Source organism: Marmota marmota, unplaced genomic scaffold (assembly GCF_001458135.2).
Source record: "Marmota marmota marmota unplaced genomic scaffold, marMar, whole genome shotgun sequence".
In the NCBI taxonomy this organism is placed as follows: Eukaryota; Metazoa; Chordata; class Mammalia; order Rodentia; family Sciuridae; genus Marmota; species Marmota marmota.
This window is the reverse complement of record NW_025999900.1, coordinates 34,388,999-34,404,800: the sequence shown is the minus strand read 5'-3', so window position 1 is coordinate 34,404,800 and position 15,802 is coordinate 34,388,999. Positions and strand designations below refer to the sequence as shown.

Here is a 15,802-nt window from a genome sequence, read left to right as displayed (position 1 = left end):
TTTGGCAGTCTGAGGCAGGAAGATCACAAGTTCAAGACCAGCCTGGGACAATTTAGCAAGAGCCTGTCTCAAGATAAAACATATTAAGGACTGAGCATGATGTAGCTTAGTGGCAGAGGACCTCTGGGTTCAGTCCCCAGTACTGCAAAAAAAAAAAAAAAGAAAGAAAGAAAAAAGAAAAAGAGAGAGAGAGAGAGTAATAGAACAGTTGAGCAGAAAACCATGATAATAAAAAAATTACAATTCACATCCCAGACCTAGAATCAGACACATCTCCAAGAAATCTTGGAGTTTTTTAGGGGTGGGGCAGGGGTGGGGGAATGGTAATCTAAGATCATAATTTTATATGGGATTCGACTTTGATCTTTTTCTATACACTTTTGGATGTAAATCTGGATGTTAGGGATGCAATTCATTCAATTTGGTTGTTGATTCTAAGTTTTTTTTCAATGGACAGAGCTAATAAACTCTGTGTGTGTGTATGTGTGTGTGTGTGTGTGTGTGTGTGTCTATAATGGGTTCAATGGTACCTCCAAGTCAAATTTAGAACCACGCAAAGGCCAAGGAATTCAATATCATTCTACCACAAATGTTTTTAAAACAGCTTAATTTTTTTTCAAATGCCATCCCCAACCTTTTTATACTTGGACAATATCTACATTATCAGATCCTATAACCACTGCATACAGACTCCATCTTCGCAGTTTTAGTTTTTATGAGTAACGATAATTGCAGGGGTTTTTACAGTTGTGCCATACCTGCACCATCAGAGCAGAAACCATATTGACTTCCTGATGACCTCCTTTAGTTTTAGCTCTACAAGGAGCCATATTTAATGTTCACCATCAATGTCCTTCTGGTTATTTTGATTGTCCAAAGCGTGTTCTCTAGGGGATTTTTCAGGAAGGGCTTATCAGAGTGACAGTCCCAAATTCCTCCAGGGTATGTTGGTTTTTACACCTTTGTGCTTAAAAGCCAATACCATCAGATACAAAATCCTTGGCTTACATTTTCTTTGTGTATATTAAGTGTCAGTACATTTTTTTTCCTGACAAGTAGGGGTGTTATTCTTCTGCATATATGTTTTTGGATAATAATTTCAGATGGGATTTGACTTTGATCTTTTTTCTCTACTCTTTTGGATGCAAATTTTGTTTTCCTGAATTTTCAGAAGAAAACATACAGTTCATGATAGACTTTGCAAGTTCAGAATGCTCCCTATTCTATACCTTTATGTGTTGCTCAAAAGTGGCAGTACTTTACCGAAATCTCCTGGTTCCATCTATATTGCCCCACTCCTACCTGGGCCTCCCTTCCTTCATCCCTGTTACTCTTGCCTGTTCCACTCCCAGCAGTTTCTCTCAATCCCTGCCTGAGAAAGGGACCCTGGCAGATCCTCTTCAAGATCTCTTCAAGATCCTCACAGGGACTGAACCACTCCAGCCCCTTCAGACCCTACTTGGGACCCCTTGCATCTCCCAAAATTGGAGCAGATGAGATCCCTCCCACTTTCAGCCGCTTTCCCAAAGTGGCCCACTGTGCTTGCCAGTGAATCTTGTCAGCTCTCTGGAGATTCCTGTTTTCTCAGATCCTTCAGATTCTGTCCTGCTGCTTCCATGTTCTTCCTCCCACACAGATGTTGATACCATGCAGATCTTGTAGCTGTTGGTAATTTGTTACCACTCTTATTTTGGGGTTTGTGGAAATACCTTGTCATGGAGATTTGCAAATGCTTTCCATAGGGTTAAGGTTTTGCTATCTAGTTCCTCTGTTTTAAAGACAGAATTTGGGGAGTTCAAAAACTATGCTGCTGGTAGTATACCATCTTCCCACCCCTGAACATTTGGGGAAAAGAATGTTCCAGCAAAAGAAAATGTCCAGAGATGCTATGCTGAGGATGTAGGGACACATTAGTGTAGATGATACTGTTTAGAGCAAGAGTTTGTAAAACTGTCATGACAAGCAAGTGCTCCTTGTCAAAATAAAAATGAACCTAAGGCTCCTATGCTTTCTTTGTAAGCCCTGGGCACAGAGCTACTGAGAATGAAGCCCATGCCCCCAACATGGCAGAAATTATTACAATAGCTTCTTGGGTTTTTAAAATTATTTTTATTTTTGTAGTTGTAGATGGACATCTTGCCTTTATTTTGTTTATTTTTTTAATGCAGTGTTAAGGATCAAACCCAGTGCCTCATACGTGCTAGGCAAGCACTCTGCCACTGAGCTACAACCCCAGCTTCTACAATAGCTTCATTGCAAACAACTTCATGATCCCTTTGAGCTCAAAATTCCTACTTCAGCACCTCACCTGGAAAACTGAGTGGAAAGAGGGCACTACTTGGAATTGATATTAGTGAGTTACTTGTATGCCTACTGATGTAGACATGTCTCTAAGTTTTATTGAAACATTACAGAAAACCAATAGAAAAGTGATACAAAGAATAAGTATAAGGCCCCACAAAATATTAAATATGAATATCTATTCATAAATTCACATAGGAGTATAAGTGTATAAATAAACAAAAATGTAAGAGAAGATACACTCCAAACTGAAAAGCGTATATTCAAAGGAGACTAGTATTAATAGTTGGAGGTGGGAGGAGTACAAAGGAAGCTCTGAGACTTCTGAATTTTTCACACTTTTCATAATAAGAATGAATATTTGCATTATGTATAAGATGAAAATAATTAATGATATTGAAAATGTGGCAACCAACAAACCTATTCGAGAGAAGCTAAGATTAGTATAAAGTGCTAAGGGACTTCCATCAATTCTGCTGTCTCATCACTTTCTCCCCTCTTCCCTTGATTTCTCCTGACTGTCCTCACTCTACCAAATGATGCCAACTGGAAGTTAATACCTTCCTAGGTGAGTCATTGTGTCCCTAGCACATAAACAAACTGTCAATGGATGGCATACTATCAGTGAGTGAAAGGTTCAGGAAAGAATTATGGAAACTGTTAGCAGATCACATGTTCTTTCCACCTTCACCTTAACCTGTGTCTCTGTTGTGCCTGTAGCTAACTCTGGGTGTTGTGCTAACAGGCCTTACGCCAATAACAAAGAATATCCTACAGACCCCATTGTTCCTTTCTGGTACAATCTCACATCTCTTCCTCACAGCCCCTGAAGCTCTGCCCCTCTAACCTGCTGTCCCCTGTGGAAGGAGCCATGGTCTATGCCCACAACTCCACGCACTCGTGCACGTGGTCCTTTCTGCTTCCTCTCCCCTCCAGTCACCTCACTTCCAGTTCTGTTCACTCTCCTCTCATCACCTTCTCACTTTTTTTGGAAAAGCCTTATCTTTAGGCTAAGGAAATGCATTCAAACTGGAGAAGTGTTGAAGTTAACAGCACTTGAGTGGTTGAAGTTAAACATGAATTTATACACCAGAGATTCAATGAACTCCCAGGAAAAACTCTTCCCAGGGTTATTCCTGCCTCCAGTCTAGTTTAAGGATACCTCACGGAGGAGGTTATAAGGGAAACTCTGTCACCAAGACACAGCCAAATTTTGTGTAATCCTAAAAACTCATCCACAAATTTGAGGAACTTCAATGTGCAAGGAAGTTCTTTTGAAATGGATGTGGTTGAAGTTGCAAAAAAAAAAAAAATGCAAACAGAAGCACATCCTCTGAAGTCTAGAAATAGGAAGATTAAAGCACAGGATGTGTCACTTTATGTCAAGCAAACTACAGAGAAAGAGAACAGAAAAGCTTGATCCCATTTTAAATATTCCTCAGTGAGATGGGTGACAAATAGCCAAGATATTAAATCAACCAAGGTGTTCATCACAAATGAATGGATAAAGAAAATTTGACATGGTGTGCGTGTATGTAATGTTATTTGACCATAAAAAGCAATGAAATCCTGTCATTTGTAGCAACATAATGGAATGGGAAAACATCGTATTAAGTGAAATAAGCCAAGAACAGAAAGACAAATACTGGATATTCTCATTCACATGTGGAAGCTAAAAACAACAATCTCATAGAAAAATAAAGCAGAATAATGTTTACTAGAAGCTGGAAAGAGTAGGGGAGGGATGATAGAGAAGTTAAATAATAGATGCCAATATACTGTTAAACAGTAGGAATTTCTTCCAGTGTTCTCTAACACAATAGGGTAATTATAGTCTACAACAATGTATTATATATTTCAAAATAACTAGAAAAGTCTAAAGTCCCCCAACACATAGAAATGATAAATATCTGAGGATATGGAAGTACTAATTACCCTGATTTGATCATTACAGATAGTCTACATGTATGGAATTATCAAACTAAAACCCATAAATATGTATAAATATTATGTCTATTAAAAATTTTAAATTATTTTAAAGTGAATTTGAAGAAAATGTTAACATCCATCTAATATTATTATCTAACTACAGTCCAACAATTTCATGGTTGTTGGAAGAATGGTTGAAGAAAATGTTAATATCCATCTAATATTATTATCTAACCACAGTCCATATTCAAATCCTATTTGAATGTTCAAATATTAAAAATATTCATTTCAATAATATTGAAATAATAATGTTTTATTAGTAGCCCATGATCCAAATTTAAATGTAAATGCTCTAAACACCTTAAATTAATAGTTAAAAAGTGTTAGATTGTATTTTTTAAAAAGTAATACCCAGCTATGTGCTATCTACAGGAAATGGATTTTAAGTATAAAATGATAAATACACTAAATGTAAAAAGATGGACAAAATGCACCATGTTATCTAATTGAAAGAGTCTGGGACTATATTAATATCAGACAAGGAAGGTTCCATAATAAAGGATATGACAGGAATAAAGAAGTAGGTCATTTCATAACAATAAGGGGGTCAGTTCATTAAAAGCACATAGCAATCCTAAATGTTCATGCATGTAATAACAGTGCTTCCAAATAGATGAAATAAAAACTGATAGAAGTACAAGAAAAATATAGACAGATCCACTCAGTGATTTAAATATATCCATAAAAGATGCAAAAATCTTATACACTGAATACTACATAACTTTGTTGAAGAAAATTAAAGATTGAGAGATACACCTTGTTCATGAGTCATAAAACCCAGTATTGTTAAGATATCAGTTTCCCTCAAATTGATTTATAAATTCAATTCATTCCCAACCAAATCCCAAATGGCTTTTATAGAATTGACAAACTGACTCTAGAATTCATATGGAAATACAGATGGTCTAGAATTGCCAAAAACAACTTTGAAAAAAATAAAAACCAGAGGTACTGTAAGGGTCCGGTGAAGCGTCGGAGGAAGAGACTACCAAGAGACTGACTCATGCAATTGCAGAAGGGGATTTATTTATTGGGGATCCATTCCAGCGCACTGGGGCTCTGTACTCACTCAAGAAGGGAGAGCAGCCCAGAGCCCAGAGCCAGAATTGAACAATGCTTAAGTACACTTCTTGGGGAGGGCGGGGACTTTACATACATCACAGTCTCCTTTAAAATCATCATACACCAGGGGGAAAATTAAACAACAATTCCTAAACATGATTTGTTCATTCATTGGCGGGAACAGGTCAGGCTGGAGTGATAGGTCATTCCTAAGGAGGGGGTTACATTCAAACTGATTGGTTTAGGCCCTGCGATGCCTACGTGCAAGATCTCATAGGGCCCTAGGCTATTAATCAACTAAATGGCCAGTAGGGCGTTGTCTTAACTGCCTCAGGAATTTCTGGGTGTAGCAAAGGAACTTAACAATACCTAGTCCTTCACTTTTTAACTCAGGCCTTGCAGCTTAGGAACTTTACAATGCCCGGTCTTTTACATTTTAACTCAGGCTTTGCAGTTTAGAAGCAGCTTAGAAACTTTACCCTTTCAGTACCTCATTTTAAAACCTGTTACAAAACAAAAAGAATTAAGACACTATAATATTGATCCACAGTCTTAGAAAGTTAAATATATACTTAGGATATGATCCAGCCATTCATCCTGTAGACATTTACCTAGGATATTCCTGAGGTCATATGTGGGAAGCTAGCTCAGAGCCGGAGTCTCTCAAAATCACCACATGTGCTGTGGACTACAGTATTATACCTTTTCTGATTCTCAAATATTCTAAATCTGTTATTTTCATTTGGACTCAAAGACATGGAAAATAGCTAGGGATATCCTGATCTGTACAACTCCACACACTTGTAGGAATGTTTATCCTCTTAAGCTTTTTTTTTAAATTTTTTTCATTACAGATGGACACAATACCTTTATTTTATTTATTTATTTTTATGTGGTGCTGAGGATCAAACCCAGTGCCTCACACATGCTAGGTAAGTGCTCTACCAAAGAGCTACAACCCCAGCCCTCTAAGAACAGTTTGTTCCCAGAAGACTCATTTAGTGAGTTATCATTACACCTAAATTCAACTAAAAAGAAAACTATTTGTTTTCATCAAAGCATATTGCCATAAATAAGCTGGTTAGAAAAATGGATGGAACTTGTAAATTATTATGTTAAGTAAAATAAGCCAGACTTGGAAAGACAAGTATCACATGTTTTCTCTCATGTGTGGAAGCTAGAGGGAGAAAAAGAGATCTCATGAAAGTAGAAGGGACACCAACCAGAAGGGTATGGCAAAAGGATTGGAGGGAGGAAGGAGGTACTGAAGATTGAAATGGATCAAATTATGTTATGGGCATGTATGAATATGCCACAATGAAATCCACTCTTCTGTATGATTATTATGCACCAATTATAAAAGGGAGGAGACAAAGAAGAGAAAGGGGATAAGGTTGAGGGAAAGGTAAGGAAGAAAAATAGGGGATGGATATGGTTAACAGATGTCATATGCATGTATGAATATGCCACAATGAAACTCATAACTCTGTGTGACTAATGTGCAGTGAAATTTTTTAAGAAAAATGGTTATGGATGTAGGAGTTCATGTTCTTCTAATATGACTTGGCTTAGAAGCAATGATTATTCTCAACTCATCATCAAGCAATTCATCATCCAACTCTCCAGGAGGAGAGTTCTCTTGGTTTTTCTGCAAGTTTGCCTTTATTTTCATCAAAGACTAGAATCATCATATTTCAGGGTTGGAAATGTCATCTTCTTCAATTGTCATTTGGTATTTTAATTCCCTCCAAGACCCTACAGAGGTGACTTTCCATCCTATCTAAATAGCTCTAGTGTTGTGAAAGTCATTATTACTTATGGCAGTATATTTTGTCTATGGATATCTCCAGGTAGTTGAAATTTTCTTCTTAAATTGAGCTGAAAAAATGTCTCCTTACACTTGACCCTATTGGTTTTATAGAAGGAACACTATCGAGTAAGTCAATGCTTTCTTCCCTATTACAGTCTTTCAAACGATTACGGCCCTTTCATCCCCACCCATCCCATTTTGGTATCCTCTTTTCCTTGCTAAACATCCCCAGCTCTCTTTCTAAGCATCTTTGATCATCAGCTAAATAACATTTACTAGCATCCCTCCTCTCACCAGGAAGATATTGATTATACTGTAGCTAGAAGCACAAGAACATGAAACACATGAGCATTATCAAAATCTTCATTCAGTCCACACATTTTTTTTTCTAAGCTCTTAGTTCATGCTTTATTTGTAGGATAAAACTGTTTCCAGATCTACCTAAATCTCCATTTGTTCTGAAAAGCATTCAAGCATCAACAGCAAGCCTCAACTAACATAAACTGAAACTCAGAAGAGTGAAAAGATCCACGGGTCTCAGATTTTCTTGGCATTGGCATTCCTGAATACATTTGCATTTGGATGTACTTTGGAGCTGTGTTCCAGAAAAAAAGAACCCTTGGATCCTGAAGATTAAGAATAAGAGGAGGGGGAGGAGGAGATATGCCTCCCCTGCAAGCAGACATCACAATCATGCCACCCCCTACTCTTCACTGGAAGTTGCCCTCCAAATACTAATGTCAAACCCCCAAAGGGGTTAAGCCAAAGGTATCTTCTGTAGGATAGTGATTGATACGGCACTCTTGGCTGGTTTCCTTCCCTTCCTAGACTTACTTTCTATTAACCCTTTTATACCCTCCCATGGGAGCCATTCCTAATAAATCATTTTCACACTAATCCTTGTCTCAAATGTGAATTGGGGAATCTAATTCACTCACCATTTCACCCATCAATGAGGTTCTTGATACCTGTCAGTGGTGTAGAATCCCATTCTGAAGCTCTGGATTGCTAGGGCTACTCCTGATACTATTTGTCCAGTTTGGTTCTCTTGGAAGCAGATCCTGAGATGAAGACCTGCGTGCAAGAATATGTAGCTTAGTTAGTAGTAGAGTGCTTTCCTAGTGTGCTCAAGACCCTGGGTTTGATCCCCAGCACAAAAATGAAAAATAAAAAATATCTGGCTGCAGATAGTTTATTTGATATGTGATCCCAGAAAGTAGAAATGAAGGGATGGGAAAGGTAACATATCATTAATGGAATACTTGCAATGTCCTTGGTAGAGGCATTCAGCTGACTCAAAAATCAAGTTCACCAAAGATATGAGGATAGGAAATAAAAATTCTTTAAGTCAATCACTGGGAATTATAGTAAGGCCACTCCAACTTTTACCCACTGGTTCCTAGTTCTGTGTGCTATACTTATCAAGGTTACAGTACTATATGATGGCCTCGTTTCACTGATTATCTTGAAGGATAGCATCTCAACCATGAATAGTGTCATCTGTAAGTTAGTCCATTATTCCAATGATTTATTAGGTTGGAAACTTTGGGGTGATGAGATTTATGATAAGACCAGTGAAGCTCATGATCATATGCGCTTGTCACACTCTTTTACGGTGAAGTGCTATGCTTAACCCAAAGAAATGTTATGTGGATTCCTTGACAATACATCTGACACTCTCGAATGTCTAGTCAAGCACTATAGGCCAGGAAGACAAACCCATACCCAAAATATGTCTTCATCTTAGGAAGGATGGATTGCTACCCCCTTTTAAGTTCAAAGAGTTTTAGTACAATAACTTGCCATTACCCAGTTAGTATCATTTCAAAGGCTCATATCAGTCTTTACTACTGAAAAATCAATATACTAATAGCTAGATAAGCCTTATTGTGAGAATGAACACCAGACTATTGACCACAAAGGGACTATGGGACCAGAGCTGCCTATCATAAACTGAGTACAATCAGACTCATTAAATCATGTGGATCTGCTGTGATCTGAGAATGGTTTATCCTCTCTGAAACCTATTTTAAAATTTGTCTGCTATTGTGGTGGTCCTGCAAGATGGGGAATTAAGAGGTGATTGGGTCATTAAGGGGGGGATTAATGCCCTTCTCAGGAGAGTAAGTTTCTTCTTGTGAGAGCTTGTTTAGTCAGCTCTGCCCCTTTGTGACCAATATACCACAACCTAGAGGAGGAAAGGTTTATTTTAGCTCACAGTTTCAGAGCTTCAGTCCATAGTCAGCCAACTCCATCTCTCTGGGCCCAAGGTGAGGCAGAACATCATGGCAGAAGGCTGTAGGAGATGAAAGCAGGCAGGACATTCATCCAGGAGCAGAGAGAAAGTTCCATTTGCCAGGGACAAAATACAAATCACAAGGGCACACCTCCACTTACCTACTTCCTCTGACCACACCCTACCTGCCTACAGTCACTACCCAGCATCATAATCCTTTCAGATTATTAATCCATCAAGAAGATTAATCCATTGATTAGGTTACAGTTCAACTAAAGTATAATAGAACTGTTGCCATATGGTCAGTTTACCTATTATGTTATGACCATTCCACACATACCCACTTACATTTCTGCCTTCTATCACAAGTCAAAGCAACAGGAGGCCTTAGCTTACACCATGCTCTTGGACTTCTCAACCTCCCAGATCCATGAGCTAAAATAAACTTTATCCCTTTAAAAATTACCCACTATCAGGTATGTTGTTATAGCAACAAAAAATAGACTAAAACAAGTTTCTTCTCACCAAGGGTTCCCTAGTATGGGATATATTAACTTCAAACCCTAAAAGCCTTACCAATTGTTTTTTTTTCTCTCTCTCTCTCTTTCTTGGTGGTAGGAAATTGAAGATGCAATAACTTGTCTTTCCCTTTGAAGGAATATCTGAGTATACCTCAGACCACTGTATACTTTAAAACTCCCCTAATTTTTTTATTATTAGTGTATTGTCCACACTCTGACAAGCTTGTAAATGTCATGCTTAACATTTTCTGATCCACCAAGTCCAAATAAGTTAATGTCGATACAGCAGACAAGTGTGATTTTCTATGAAATGCCACAACAATTAAGTTTATTTTGGACCATATTCTGACAGACAGCAGGAGAGTTACCTTAGAGCAGACTTTATTCCTGTAAACAAAACTTTGCCTCTGCAAACTCAGAATAGACAAGATACTTCTGAGTCAGGTTTTGGCTATCAGTCTTGTTGTACTTTACCTTATAGTAATTTTGCCTACCTTTGCCTCTCACAGTAAAATGTCACCAACTGTATTCTCTTATTCTGGAATCCTATCATCCATATTGATATCAAGAAACCAAGTTTCAGAGCATTCTCCCCTCCATCAATTCTGGTTTACAAATTTTGTATATTGTACCTATCAAGGTTACAGCACCATATAATGGCCATTGGTTCAAAGTGTTATCCTTATTGTCAAGGTCAGAACCACAGACAGCTTCTCAGGGATGCCAGTACCCCTGTCACTAACATGTTTCTCATTGTTTTTGTACAGTAAGTATCTTCTAGGTTCTTCAGGGAAATTGCAGAATGCCCATTTCTCTGATTATTTTGATGATATCTTCAATACTCTGCCAAGACATTTATAGAATCTCTGCTTTACTTACTGTCAGCCATGATTATTTCCAAGAGTCAAGAAGCCATCTATGTAATATATTAGGACTCTCTCCCAGCGTCCATGCCTGGATATTGAATCCTTATATCCCAACAGTTCAACACCTTCAATATCCACTCCTGGCATGTTCCAGTTCCTGCCATTGTTGTTTATTAAGTAAGTACTATAATCTCTATTGTAGATAATTTTTTTTTTATTCAGTTGGCTAGCATTTCCCCCAATTGGATCACGCTGAGACGTGGCCTAGTTACAGGCTGGAAGTCATGAGGTATTCGGCAAACTTTGAGGAAAGCAAGTATCATCGTTCAAGGCATACACCTTTGTGAGGCTCTGCGTGATCTCCAGTCAGGCGGAAGCTGCTGTCTGCTACCAAAGTAGGAGAATGGCATAGGAGATGTGAGCCATGTTCTCAGACCCACAGAGTTCAGAGGAATCTTTGGGATTCAAAATTCTGGAGCACATTTACCCAGCTTTCCCCATGCCTGGTTTTAGAATCATACTCCTTCCCTGTCAGGATACAATTTCAATGTGAGAGATTTGCTAAGATTGCAAATTTGTTCTTCTCAAAAGATCTATTACTTTACAGTTAACTCCTATTTCTAGTTTCCACCATTATCTGCCCTCCAACTATAAGAGTTGAGGCTCTCTTTAAACATTGTCAAGGAGAACTTTTTTTGCCATGCCTTAAATTAGTATTTGGCTGACCTGAGCCTGTCATTTTCTTTCTTTCTTCAATACATTTGTAGCAACCATCAATAGTCAACTAATTCCATGGTAATTACAGTCTATATTTTCCCCATAACTCTCAAATACTGAAAAAGTCTCCCTTCCTTCCTTCCTTCCTTCTCTTTAGTCTTCCATAGTATTTGTTTATCAGTATTTACAGTTCTAGGCCTAGGCCACTGTGTGGTAATTTATAGGCACTTGGTAAATAGTAGAGGACGAAGGTGTTTGAAGTAAACATGCCTCCTTAGGTACCTTCCAATTCTATGTAAGCAAAAGCCCATCAAAGGCTAGTTGAGCCAAAGACAAGAGGAGACCATTTTAGCCCATATCTTGGTTCAACATGTCTCCTAGGCCTGAACTCACATGATTCTGTCTGTATTCCACTCAGTTCCTTGTACGAGGCAGAGAGAAGACTTCAGGTAACATGAACACACTGTGATCAGTTGAACAGCCTTGGCTCTAGCAACTCAGAAAATATTTTCTTTTACCAAGTAATTCATTACAGCAAGAAGGTACAACGATGGGCTCATGGCCACAGGGTTTGTAGATAATGTCATATTCCCCATCACCCAAAAGCACCCAGCCTGATAGAATGAGAAAATAATCTGTTGAAGAATCAAATATAGAACTGGTTGGTGGACAGCATTCTTTGAGATTGGGATGCTGGACTCCAGGTTGTAATATACACACCAAACCAGCAGTTGTATAACATTTCATGCTATACTCCTACCAGCTGTAATATACAGGTCTGAGAATCAAAGGGTAAAAATAAGAATGGCCCCTACTCTCTCCTTCCATCTAGTAACCTATTTAAGAAACATATTGTTCTCATCCTTATGGCTCAAATAGATTAGTGGTCCTGTTTTCTGGAAAAGGGAGGAAATACTTCCTCCAGGGGTTATGAGTTCCACTGAACCAGCAGTTGAAACTGCCACCTAGTTGCTTCAAGCTACTCATGCTAGTGAATCATTGGACAAGAAAGGGATTGCTGTTCTGCCTTAGATGATAGACCCTGATTAATAAGGAGGGGTCTTCACAGAGAAGGAGCTATAGAAAACTACATATTATATTTACATTGAAATGAAGACCTAGAAAAGAACAGTTTCTAGGGGACTGTGATCTAAACAGAGGTTCTAGAGCTCACATCATACTGAAAAATATGGGCATTTTAGACATCAGGGTAAAGAAAAACCTCAGGAATACATTTAAGACCCCCCCCAAAAGCCATGCCTTCATTGTAGGGTTACTCTAGACCTGCCCAAAAGAAGTTTAACTCAAAACCTAAACAAGCTATTCTGCCACTAAATTATTTTCCAGAACAAAACTCAACATTGTTTAAAGGAAGACAACAAAATGCAGATGTTCATAACATAATACATATTATGTCCAACATACAATAAAAAAATTACTACTCATAGTTCCCAACATAACAATCAAAACTTACCAGAAGTGGGAAAATGTGATGGATACCAAAAAGAAAAAAGAAAAAGAGCCACATTTTACATAGATTTTGGAATTAACATAGAAGAACCTGAAAATTGATTGAAAGGAAATATATTCCCTTAAGGTGTAGAAAGGAAATGATGAACATAATTAATGAACACAGGAGAAATAGAATGAAACAGAGAAATGAAAACAATTAAAAAGAAATAAGTGGAAATTTACAGTTGAAAAATACAATGTTGGCCTGGGGATATAGCTCAGTTGGTAGAGTGTTTGCCTTGCATGCACATAGGCCATGGGTTCAATCCCCAGAAATATTAAAAAAAAAATACAATGTCTGAAATAAAAATTTCACAAGATGGACTTAATAGTACATTTCCTTCATAAAAAAAAATGAACATAAGAACATGTAAATAAAAATTATGCAAATTAAATAATAAAAATACAAATGTCTTATGTCAGTAAGGTTCTCTAAAGGAACAGAACCACAAATCAAAAATGTGTGTGTGTGTGTGTGTGTGTGTGTGTGTATATATATATATATATATACACATACACCCATAAACACACATATATATATACACACATATATATGTAAATCATATATATATATATATATATATATATATATATATAAAATTATAAAAAGAGGATTTATTAGATTGCCTTATACAATCAGAAGCTGCATATTCCCACAGTGGCCATATGCAGGTTGGAGACCTGGAGGAAAAAGTAGCTGCTCAGTCCAAGAAGCCGGAGTCTCAGAACAAGAGGGGAACAATGATGCAGCCTCCATCTCAGATCAAAGGCCTGGAAACTCCCTAGGAAGTCACCAGTCCGAGTTCACTTTGGAAGAGTGAAGGAGCTGGAGTCTGACGTCCTCTGGTGATCACAGCAGCAATTGAAGCACCTGCTCAAGGAGAATCAAGCTTGCTTCTGCTTCCTCATTCTTTCACCTTTTTTGTTCTATCCAGGGCCCCCACCTATTGGACTGTGCTGCCAGCACTTAGAATGGTCTCCCCTCAGTTTGCTGTCCCACATGCCAATGGTTCCTAGAAACACCCTCATTTACACACCCAGAAGCCTCTTGATCTTAGGCGTCTATTAATCCAATCAAGTTAACAATTCAGATTAATCATTACATGTCTGAAACAAAATAAACATAGTCCCAGTGACTTATGGATCAAATCAGGTGATCTAGGTGAGCACAATTACATACGCCTGTAATTCTAGTTACTTGGGAGACTAAAGCAGGAGGATCACAAGTTCAAGGCCAGCCTCAGCAACTTGGGGAGACCCTGTCTCAAAATAAAATAAAATATATTTTTAAAAATGACTGGGAATATAGCTCAGTGGTAGAGTACCCCTGGGTTCAATATCTAGAAATGAAAGAAAAAAATCAAGTGATCTAACCTATGTACACTTGGAGTCCTCAAGGAAAGAAGAGAGAGATAGAGGCAGAAAAAAATACTTGAAGAAATAACAACTAAAACCTCCTTCACATTTAATAAAAAATATTAACTCATATGTCCAATAATCTCAACAAGGCTAAAGTAGGATAGGTATAAACACACTTGGATACCCTATAGTTCAACTGATATGAAAATCAAATATAAATAGAAAATCCTAAAAAAGGATTAAGGGGAAAAAGACATATGAAGGGCAGCAATTTTTAAAATATTGCTAATTTATCACAAAAAGTGCAACTCAAATTTGTGTTTCTGCTTAGGAGATGCAACACTGAGGGGAAAATAACTTTTCTGGAGACCGTCAGAGAGCTAGTTTCAGGCAGTCATGAAACCTGAACCAAGCTTTCCAATAAGAGATGGAACATCATCCTGGATCACCCAGCTGCTGCCCAGGATGGTGGCATGGCTACCATTCAAACAGGTAGGTAGAAATCAGCTAAAATTTAATAAGTGGCTAAAGGTCCAGTGTGGGCTACCATGTCAGTCTTCAATGCCCAGAGACCTTAGACTCAGGGCCTCTTTTTCATGAGCTTTGGATGGGAATCACAAGAAAAACTGAGAGAAGGTTAGAAAACAAGAGTGATTCCCTGTGGTGGCTAGGCTTGTGGGAGATGCTCAACAGTGGCTGGGAGAAAGGCCCCCAAGCCCCTCTGACTCTTTGAAACTGTTCTCTTCTATGAAGCAGAAGCCTTATGCTGCTGGCAGAGAGGGAGAAAAATCTATTTCTTCCAAGACACAAGCAAAAACCTGTCACCATTAAGAAGAGCAATATAAGAAAATTTCTCCAGTCCTGAAAGAGGGGCAAAAAAAACATTCTGGGTCAGGACTCTTTACTACCAAGCCAAAAAAAAAAAAAATATATATATATATATATATATATATATAATCATATCAGTGGGGGAGACTCAAACCCAGCACCAACCTCAGATCTGAGTTTGGTTGCTTCTGGGAAGAAGAACAGCAATGTAGAGCAACCCCAACCCGTAGACCCAGGTACTCAGGCCCAAGCCTGAAGCTAGACCAGAAACCAGTCTCCGTACCCCTACCACAAGCCAAGAACAAAATAACAAACTATAATAGTCTGATACTCAGGAAGGGGAAAGAGTGTTGAAAGAAAAAAAATCATTTGTATAAGCAAATAGGAATGGCTAAATACTGAAGGTGAGATGAGGGAAATCCTCTGTCCCATCCCTAACCTTAAGCAGAAGGTAATAGTAACACAGTATTAGACGAACTTAATTAGAGAACAGAAAATAAAGAAAACAGCAACAAAACTCAACCACCTCAATTTCTGACTATCATGACATGACCTTCCTCATCAATTGCCTGAAAAAAGAAGCATACCCTTTTATATACAT

At 38.1% G+C, this 15,802-nt stretch overlaps 1 long non-coding RNA gene across 1 annotated transcript in view; it reads right to left on the bottom strand.

The window, feature by feature from the left end:
* Positions 1–7,957: 7,957 nt before the first annotated feature.
* Positions 7,958–15,802, bottom strand: part of LOC125615267 — a 93,362-nt gene continuing 85,517 nt past the window's right edge. Inside the window, exon 4 of the long non-coding RNA XR_007345851.1 lies at positions 7,958–8,236. This is a non-coding gene — a long non-coding RNA (uncharacterized LOC125615267). The remainder of the gene's footprint in view (positions 8,237–15,802) is intronic.